The sequence below is a fragment of the Peromyscus maniculatus genome, chromosome 20 (genome assembly GCF_049852395.1).
Source record: "Peromyscus maniculatus bairdii isolate BWxNUB_F1_BW_parent chromosome 20, HU_Pman_BW_mat_3.1, whole genome shotgun sequence".
NCBI lineage: Eukaryota > Metazoa > Chordata > Mammalia > Rodentia > Cricetidae > Peromyscus > Peromyscus maniculatus.
In genome coordinates, this window is record NC_134871.1 from 57,864,371 (window position 1) to 57,875,132 (window position 10,762).

Sequence of the window (10,762 nt, forward strand, 5' to 3'; positions counted from 1 at the left end):
GAAGGCTATCTGAGGTTGACCTTGGACCACTGCTTGCTTGTAAACAGACACACACACACACACACACACACACACACACACACACACACACGCACACACACACACACACACACACACACACACACACACACACAATAAACAATAGAAAGACTTTATAGGAAAACAAAGAGGTGGCTCTGGAGACACCAAAGGGTCTCTCTCTGTGACCCCAGCCCCATTTCCTGCCCAGGCTCACAGGAAGTGTTGCCCCTGTGGAATCAAGCATGGGTACCACCATGACCTCACCAGCACACCTGCTGTCCTCCGTGAGAGAGGAATTCAGTGGGCCTGCTGAGAATTAGGCCCCAAGATTTACTATTCTGCACTAGAAAAAATCTGCTTTTACAAGCACAATAAAAATGCAAATTCAATTATAAACGAATCAAAAGAAGATGCCCATCTTTCCAAAGTACAACCCCAGTTACATTCCTCGTGAATGCCTCCAAAGACCGCCTCTAAAAATGTTATTAGACCCATGAATGTCCTAGACAATTAATGGGTTTTCTGTCTACATTAAGCTAAATAACAGCATCTTACCGGTCAAGAAAAAGACGTTTGTGCCTTTTGGCTACAATTAAGTCCAAGGCTGGGTTTGCACTTCTCTTTAATTACTAATAGATTAATCCAAGCCGAAACGACGATCTGTAATTAGCATTTTGTTGATTGATTTGTTGCAAAGAAATGACCCTGATTCTGTTTTAGTAATCAGTTTATAGCTAATTGGCTTTCTTTCATTAAAATATAAAGAGCCATCCATTCAGAGTGGTCAAGGTGTGGGGGTCATAAACATCAGAGATGCTGTCACTTGTCAGAGCTGGCCTTCTTTGATTTTTATGGAAATCTAATTATTGAGTAAATGAAGGGATGTGACCTCTGAGGGAAAGCTGTCTAGTAACTTCCAGACATTGGTCACCCAAGGGGAAGGCCAAGGACGAACAACGCTCGGTTGTGATGATGTCATCTGTGGCCATAGGGAGAAGTGATTTATTGTTGACGACAGTGACAGATCTGTAGATAGTAATTAAAAGACTCGCCGCGTGGCTCAGAAAAGGCAAAATATTCAGAGATTGCAATTAACTCATTGGCAGGGACAAAGTCTAATTAGGTATAGATATCTGCTTCTTTCTCCAGATAAAAATAGTCCCCCAAGAAGTCAAACAGAAAGGGGAGGTTTCATCTTCCTGGTTGGCTGCTGATGGAAGTGTGTGCTCCTTACGGCGGCTGCGTGACCACCAGGGTCTCAACTGGAAAAGAATCACTCGGTACTGTCACGTTCCTGATGTTCCCTGCCTTGAGGCCTGTGGGACCAAGGAGAATACTGTTTGCCTCAGAGAGTGGAAAGCACTTCCTGAAGAGGCTCTGCAGTCCTGGTTCTGGCCCAGCCCTGAAGGGAAGCTACCATTGGCCAGGATGCCCCAGGGGACCTTGCCATGTGATGATGCAGAACCCACAGACCTTCATCCAGAGCCTGGACCGCTGGTTCAGCACCAGCACTGCCAGGCTTGGGTCTGTCACTCACATCCGGGTGGCTTGGCTTCCTCCACTTGCCGTGTAAACGTTGAGTTGTCGTCACTTCCTGTTCGTGTTACAAGTGCCTGGATTTGAATCAATAAATTGTTCTTCTGTGATGCCTGAAAGGCAAACAGACCAGTGAAGAGGTCTCAGCTCCCTCCCTTGAAGGGAAGACAAAAAGCAGGACAAAGGAAACATCCCTTTGTCCCACCCACTGGAGAGCCCAATGCTGGGTATTATGCAAATTATTGGAGAGGTAAGTGAATAAGTGACAGGGGAGTGAGCAAATCAGAAGGCAAAGAAACCCAGCCCGGCTCTCTAGGGGAGGAGCTCCCTTCTTCTCACCCCCTATGCTTCCAGTACATAACAATTGGCCCTTGAGTCCTAAATCCCTTCAATCCCATGCTCTTTTTGAGGTAGCCTCGCTGTAGCTCTAGAATTGAGGGGCTCGCTTGAGTAAAGGGGGACTGTTGGCTGAAGCATGAGTCCTACAAGGTACAGAGGTATGAGGACCCAGGGTAGGAGATGCCCCAGTGGCAGTCCTGGCAGAGTTTCTGTCCTCCTTACCCCATCCCAACACTACTGTTAATACCGCTACCTGGTTATATCTCCTGCCCGCCCTATCTAGCTGCACCCAGACCTAAGCCCAGAAGTTCATATTTCATTATATCCTACAGTCTGGAAGAATGTCAGAACAAGAAGGCCAGAGTTCCAGGACAGCAAGTATAGGCTGCCTGTGTGAGGATCACCATGATGGCCATCCACAGCATGTCACACCATGGAAAGTCAAGTAGCCCCTGAGCTGAGGGTTGTGACAGTGGACCAGAGCTGGGCTGGGTTGACAGGGCTTCAGGGTTCTGTGTGAGGACATCAGAGGGGCTTCATATGGGTTGTTTCCTTGATGAGGTGGCTCTTCCCAAACTGCTGACAGATGTCTGAATGACCACTTAAAACTGAAAACACAGAGGTCAAGAAACAGCATAGAGATCTCCCCAGCCTGGAATGAGCTGAGGAGGTCTTTAACATGTGGGCACTGTCCTGGCCATAGAGGGAGGAACTGCTGAGCTTCTCATGATAGCCTGGAGCCACCACGCGTACAGGGGCGATACGACACAACAGGAGGTACCAACACTGAGCCCATGGTGGCCCCACCCTTTTCTCTCCCCCCTGTCTGTGAGTACATGCCTACCTGCAAGCAAAGATGGGCGGGTAGCGACATGCCAGCACTTGGTGGAGAAGCGGGCCAGCATCTGACATGTTCACCGAACAGACATCAAGGTCACTGCTACAACCAAGCACAGTAGCATCTCATACTGTGTCTTCTGTGAGTGGCCTCTTGTGGGCAGATCAGTAGGGACCCTGAAGGAGGGGACCCTGGCCCTAAAATTAGGTTGGTGAGGAAAGATACATGTACATTTGAGAAAGAGCACAAGAGATAGGCAAGTTGGATGGAGGCCTGAATTGTATCTGATATAGATGATAAAAAGGATATAGTAATAAATGATATGGATATAAGTGATATAAATTATATGGATATAGATAAAATGTAGATATAGATGATATAATTGATATTATAAATGATGTTGATATAGGTGTTATGAATTATATGGACAGAGATGGTATAAATAACATAGATATAGATGATATAAATGATATGAATATAGATGATATAAATGACATCGATATGGATAGCAGTGACAGATTTAGTTGGTATATAGATAAGATTACAAAAATGGTATAGATAACATGAATGACAGACATCAAGATATAAATGACACAGACATAAATATAGACGACATGATAATATACATAGATGACGTAGATATACATTACATAGAAGACATGGAGACAGATACAGATTATATAAATGTAGATATAATTAATACAGAAATATAAATAATCTATTCTTTCCTGGACATAAGACAAAATTAAATCTACATATCCAACACAGTAGGGGAATTTCTACAATAACTAGTCACAAAAGAGAACAATGATCACAAAATCAACACTGAGGCTTTTTCTAAGTCCAATAGAGTTCCTTGCACACTGCACAGAGGGGCTGTTTGGTCCCTGAGAGACAAGTGGGCGGTGAGAACAACTGGGGCAGCACCGACTGATTAGACAAAGGGGTAATCCCCCCCTGGGCCAATGGGAGGGCCCAAGGTTTCAGCCCATCCCTCAGAACCCTTCCCACTTTAAAAGTTACAAATTAAACTGGGCAACGGTGGAGCAAGCCTTTAATCCCAGCCCTTGGGAGGCCGTGGCAGGTGGATCTCTGGGAGTTCAAGGCTAGCCTGGTCTACAGAGCAAGATCCAGCCAGGATGGGCTCCAAAAGCTACACAGAGAAACCCTGTCTCGAAAAAACAAACAAAAAAAAAAGTTACAAATTATTCCTGGAATGTTTTCATCTGATATTGTCAGAGCCCTGTTGACTTCATGCTGTTGCAAGCCCAGACAGGAAGGCTGTGGTGCAGACTGCTCTGCCACTGTGTAGGTCTGTTCTTTTTTTTTTTTTCTTTTCACTGCCTTTTTGTCACGGTTGGTGACATCCTCAACAGCGTCACCTGGTGGTGGTACCAGAAGGCTCCTTCGTCGTCGTCGTCGTGTCTTTTTTAGCTTCCTCTCTACAACCTGAGTAAACAGGTGTTGTTTCCCTTCTTTGTTTTCCATAACGTTCTTGCTAGGAAAAGTTGCTAATGTCGATGTAGATTTTCCGGAAGCCGTTCACACTGTTTTCCTTTGGTTCTTGGGGCGGACTTGGCTCCGTGCGAGCTGACGTCTTGATTTGGAGCAGACTGTGCTGCTGTGGCTCTGCTTAAACACGAGCTGTGTGTTTTATTACTGACCCATCTGCTCGTTCACTTGCAGCTTTTTGCAGCATCCCCACAAGTGAGCTCAAAACACAGATTTATTCTTGTTTCATTTGTTTTATTTGGGCATTTTGTTGCCTTCTGCTAGGTTTGGGTAATAAAATGTAAACTTCTGGATGACAACTTTTTTTTTTTCAATTTTTTTTTAGATTTATTTATTTTATTTTATGGGTATAGGTGTTTTGCCCACATATATTCGTATGCACCATGTGTGTGCCTGGTGCCCAAGGAGGCCAGAAGAAGGCATCAGATCTTCTGGAACTGGAATCAGGGATGGTTATGAGCCACCATGTGGATGCTAGGAACCAAACTTAGGTCTTCTGGAAATGCAGCCAGTGCTCTTAGCCACTGAGCTATCTCTCCAGACCCAGAATGTAAGCATTTTTATAAAATAATTGTTGTTTGTGAAATACGCTGGAGTGGGGGCTCACTCTTGTTCTGGAGATCTCAATAATCCAGACAATTCTGAGCCCAAAGGTTCTTGCATGCTGGTGAGACTCACCCTAGTGCCCTGGCTACAGAAAACCCACCTCTCCTCCCTCAGTCCTCTCTGTCCGGCAGCTTCCTCACACACAGGTTTTCCACAGTTGACTGTAGACATGTGAACTTCTTCAAAGGTCTCTCTCCCCTCAGGCTTGCCCAGCCATGACCTGACACTATGCATGATGGCTCAGCATGGTCCTCCCTTCCAACGCTGCAGGTGGGATGGGCTGTGAGCTTTGGGTGGTCTTTTCTACGATGTCCTAGAGCTTTTGATCTCATCGGATTTAGCTTTACCCTCTGAAAGTCCTTGGGCTTTGCCTGTTTTCCACTCTCCTAAGACGGAGGCCAAGTTGCTTGTCTTTGCGAATCTGTGTTTTCCTCCACTACAGATGAGTCATCTGGGTTCTGACTCTGGGCGTGCTCTTCCTCTGACTCCCAGGCATTGAACAGAGAGCTCCCCGTTCCTTTGTATAATTTAAATTAAGCTTACTCATCTAACTGACACACAAGAACATAGAAATTATGCACATTAAAGGGACACCATGGAATGTCCCCACACAGATATACATTGGATAAAGTGTAAATCAAGTTAAACGTATGTGTCTCCCAGACGGTCACCATTTCTTTGTAGTGGGACACTTACAAGCCTTCTGGCCTTACTAGATGACCGGTGCATAACTGTCTACAGAGCCCTCCTGAGCTTCTGGTTCCCATCCAGCTGTAACCGGATGCCAGCTGATACATTCTCCCTCCTCCCCTGCCCTCTCCTGCCCTCTCCTACCCACCTTCTTGATCTCGGTGAGACCCACCCCTTTTGAACTGTCTCATTGCTTTAAGGATTACTATTTACAAACTTTTATCCCCTGGTATTAAACAGAATAGAGGAGGCTTGCTGTAATAACAGTACCCAGACCTCAGTGCTTAACATGACAGGCTTCACTAGCCTTCTGAGGGAAGCCAGCTTGCTCTAGGTCACCACCCTCCCTGAGGCTCACTCTGCTGGGCTGCTTCTGTTCCACACATCACCCCGCTGTGTGCTTCTGCAACTACCAAAGGTGGAGACAAGACCCAGGTCTTGTGATGGCTTCTCACACTTCCCTGGGGGAATACAGCACCTCTGATGGTGCCTTCCCTACTTGATATCACCAAAGCGAATCACAGGGCCAGGTTTTCCCTTCAACATGAGACCAGGGAAAAGCTAGAAAGACAAGAGAATGAGAATGGGGCATTATTGTCTGACAGGTTTATCACTAATGTCAGTGCTTGGGATCTGCAGCACACTGTGGCTTTATTACATGATGTGTATGTGCCAAGGATCTCACCAGTTTAGGTAAATTTTCATTGCTATATAAAAATGCACACTGATACTCCAGGCATATAACTACTCTATTTTGCACAATTATTTCGCAATATTTTTGCATTCTGTATCATCTAATAATATTTTGGCTCCTGTATCTTGGATTGCAATGACCTGGGGTATCTTTGCAAATCCCTTTCTTTATTTTCTTCTTAGTTATTAACAACATTTCACATGTGTGCAAAAATGTATACAGAAATGCTACTGGGCCGTGAGGGATGCACAGTAACCAGTTAATAAGGAGCACCTCACAGCAGCCCCAAACCTCCCTCCTCTCTCTCACACACTCCAGAGAAACACCATCTTAATTTTCATCGGCTCACCTTCGTCTTGGACATCACGTACATTCCATTTGCAAGGTCAGGCACACTGCTGAGAGCTGTTACAGGACATTCTACTGTGACAATGCTTATCCTTACCCAAGTTCTTGGTTCCCTCTACCACTGACAGGCCTCCAACAGCGTCCCTTTTTTAGCCTTCGTGAAAAACACCGCGGTGGGCAAACTTTTCTAGAACTAGTGTTTTATAGAGGACACCAGGGGACCTCTCCGCTGTCTCTATCTCTAGAAAGTTGGTCATAGAGTGTGCATTTCCTACGTGAGCCCCTGTGCTGGTGGCACCATGCACTCTGCCAGCCCTGGTGAGACGCTGCCTCTCTGCAGCGCCTCTGAGACTCATCTTTCCAGCCTGACAGTCCTCTGCCGATTAAACCTTCCCATTCCACACACCAAGAGTTAAGCCTGAGAAAGGATGTGCAAAGAATACTTGTTGGTTCAGAGGGTTACAACGAAAAGAAAGGAACAGTTTTTGATAATTATAACTTCTATGTTTTAAATTTTCCATTTTGGTGTGTGTGTGTGTGTGTGTGTGTGTGTGTGTGTGTGTGTGTGTGTGTGTAAAATGCATATGGGTGAGTGTGCATCTGCCATGGCCCTCATGTAGAGGTCAGAGGACAGCTTAGGGGAATAGGTTCGTTCCTTCCACTCTAGATCCCAGGGATCTAACTGAGGCCATCAAATAGGCTCAGAAAATGCTTTTATCTGCTGAACCAAATCACTGGCCCCATAACTTACATATCTTAGAAATAATACATTCAATTGAACATCCTTAGCCTGAAATAAACTGTATGCTGTGCAAAATTTGTACAGACCTTGATATAACAATGAGAGATTGAAGAATGAGGGCAGAAAACTTCTATCATATAAACAACTAATCTAGAAAAGGCTAGTCTCTCTCAGTGTCAGGCGAGACTAAGAAGCACTAACAAGAAATAAAGGGCATTTTGTGATGATGGAAATGTTTATCTTCCGTGAATATATAACTCACTTCCAGATGCATGAGCCTGCTCTAATAACAATCAGCCAAAATCATCAACAAAAAAAAATTACGGGATTAAAAAGGAGGCTTGGTGACCTAGCAGACTCTAGTGGACCTCTTTAATAAGCCTCTAGCAACTGGGAGTGAATTAATTCATTGATAAAATAGCCTCAGGATGGGCAAACTAAGACCCAGAGATTAGACTGGCCCTCCATTTGCTTTTTAAATAAAGTTTTGTTTGAACACAACAGCATGCATTGTTTACAGATTTCCAATGGCTATTTTCACACTATAATCATCGGGTGGGTTCCCTTGGCATCTCCATCTGTGAAGTTGCCATCTGGCCCCAATAAATGAAAGTCTGCAGACCCAAATAAATTGAGACTGAATGTCTCCCATGACACAGTCCTCTGAGGGTGTGCATGGTCTATGTCCAGCAGAATCTTCTCCTTTTCCAAGGCATAACGGATACTTTAAATATTTGCCAAACAGACCACGTACACCATAAAGATGTCTCTGCACATCCAGGAGTAAAATTATTCTAAGTGTCATTTTATCTAGAGCAGACTTAACCTAGAAGTCAGTAAGTTAAAGATATGGAGAACATGTGTAAGTTGGAAATTAAATAAAACACTACCGAATAGCCCATAGGTCAAAGAAACTATAAAATATATTAGAGAATACTTCAAATGGATGACAATGAAATATAACATGTAAAGACCTGGTATATGGATAGGAATTCAAACCCTAAAATATTCTTATTTCCAAAGAATATGAATGACAGGTCAATCACCCAGCTCCACAGACAGTCTGACAAAGAATGCAGACGGGAGTCAATGAGAAGGAAAGGAACAGAAACAGCCACCCACTAGAGAGCATCAGGCAAGCCTGGGTAAGCTCTGTATGAAGTCTTCTTCCAGCAGCTCACATGCATAGTTAAGACAACGAAGTGGAGAGGGGTGGATCACCAAAGCAGAGTGAAAACTGGCATCTCCACCAATGGCCCAGAAAACACACAGTAGAGTTGAAGAGAAGAGAGGTGGTGAACAGTCAGTTTGACAATTTGGATGAAACCAACAAAATAGAAAAAAAATAATTCCTTGTATAGCCCACCAGGCTGAGAGAGGAAGAAATGGAGAATCTGAGGCCTTGAGTTTCTGGCAGTAAACTTGACCCAAGGCAAAAATGTCCCATGCAACTCTGCCAGGCAGATAGCTCTGTGGGCAAAGCCTCACTCCTTCAAACACCCATGGCAGGAAGGTCCCACAGCCTCCCCAGGAAAGAGAGAAGGGCTCCAGAGACTGTGTCCAGTCCACTTCCAAAGCAGAAATGCCACAGTCCCATTTTTTCTCATGAGTGCCAGTTAAAACCCTAAGCAAGATATTAGTAAATTGAATTCTGCAGTTTGTAAGATGCATCATGATCAAACAGGTTTAATTCCAGCAATGCAAGGGTAATTTAACTTTAAAAGAATTAATTAATGCACTCTGCCCCATTGACAGCAAAGGAGAAAATCCACCCCGCCGTCTCCACGGAAGATGCAATGCTCACTCGATAAGGTTCAGCCTCTATTCTTGTTAAAAGCTCTTAGCTAGCTGGGAATTGAAGGTAACGTATTACAGGGGCCTGGTCATTAAGGCAGCTTGGTATTGCTGCAAGAATAGAAAGGAGGCTTCAATTAATAAAATGAAGGTTCTAAACACTTCTTAACTTATGACAAAGGTGACCTCGAGGTGAATAAAGATGTGCGGTCTCTCTCTACTAAATTGAGTTTGATCGATTTGAGGAGAGAGGGAGCTCTAACTACTCCTCCCAATCACCCTCAAAACTTTCCAGATAAACCAAGATCCCAAGGTAAAGACAGGACAAAAGCTGTGGAGAAGAACAAGGCAGGATATTCTGCAAGATCTTTAGTCATGGAGGGATCTGTAAACTGTCCCCCAAAGCACTCTGAATAAAGCCGACACCCAGAAGTGGGGAAGCCTTTGACACAGCACTTCTGCAATGGAAGCAGGTGAGCCTCACGAAGGAGGAGAATCACAATGTTCCACCAATGGAAGGAACCCCAGTGGACTAAAAGAGGAACAGCCAGAGTGAGAAGTCTGAAAGGGCCCCCCACGAAATGATGTTCTCTGCCCAAAACAGAGAGAGAAAAACAGAGACAGACAGACAGACACACACACACACACACACACACACACACAAATGATCCTTGGATTAGTTCACCTCCAGAGTAAAGCAGGTTAAATCATTGTATCCTAAGACATCTCAGCACTTATCCACAGAGCCCTGCCACAGACTAGACAGAAGCTGCGTCCATGGTGACCCAGCAGCCACTGGACTCTTCCATGTTCTCCGGTAGGGTCAGCCTCTTTGAAAACTGCTTCCTGGGCTTATGAGGATCAAAAACATGCCTTCCCCACATATGCTCTTGCTCCATGTACTCACTTGACCTTTGCACTGCCTGCCCCGGGGTACAGAACAACATTCACCAGAGCTAACCCTAAAGTATCCTGGCAGCATGGGTACCACCAGCGAGAAAGGCCCAGAAAATTCAGAGGATGTTTCTGCAATAGCGAGTAAACACCTGCCGTGCACACAGCATGCGAGGGCTTCCAGATCAAAGCCACAAATGGTGTTGTTCCATCAGGTGCTTCAGGAGCAGGTGTCTAGAGGCAGTGGGATGCCTGTGTAGGGCTACAGCTGCAGAACCATGTGAAGGGGCTTTCCCGGTGACGGACACACCCCTCTCTTACCTGGCTGGGCTGGGTCTCTGCTGCCCTGTATGAACCTTCCCTGGCCACTCTCTATAAAGACCGTTCATTGCAAAGGCTCTGACTCTTACTCAGACTCTACCACATCCTCCCCTAAGGTTAGAGACCACAACTCAAAACACGAAGAATACGCATTTCCTACCCACTCTCACTTTCCATGCTGAGACCATGTGCACTGTGACAAGTTCCCCGGCAGTTCTTGTGTTCTAGTCCCTTCCCAGCAATGCAAATGCGACTCCTCCTGGGGGACATGCCTGTTGTGGGACCCCGAAGTCATGCGCACCCTTCCACACAAGCAGTCAGTTTGTATGTAATTATAGCCTGCCTGCAGAGTGTTAGCTAAAGACCAAACGCTGGCTCTGACATTACCTTCCACCAGGAGCCAGCAAGGGGCAGCCAGCAGCTCCCA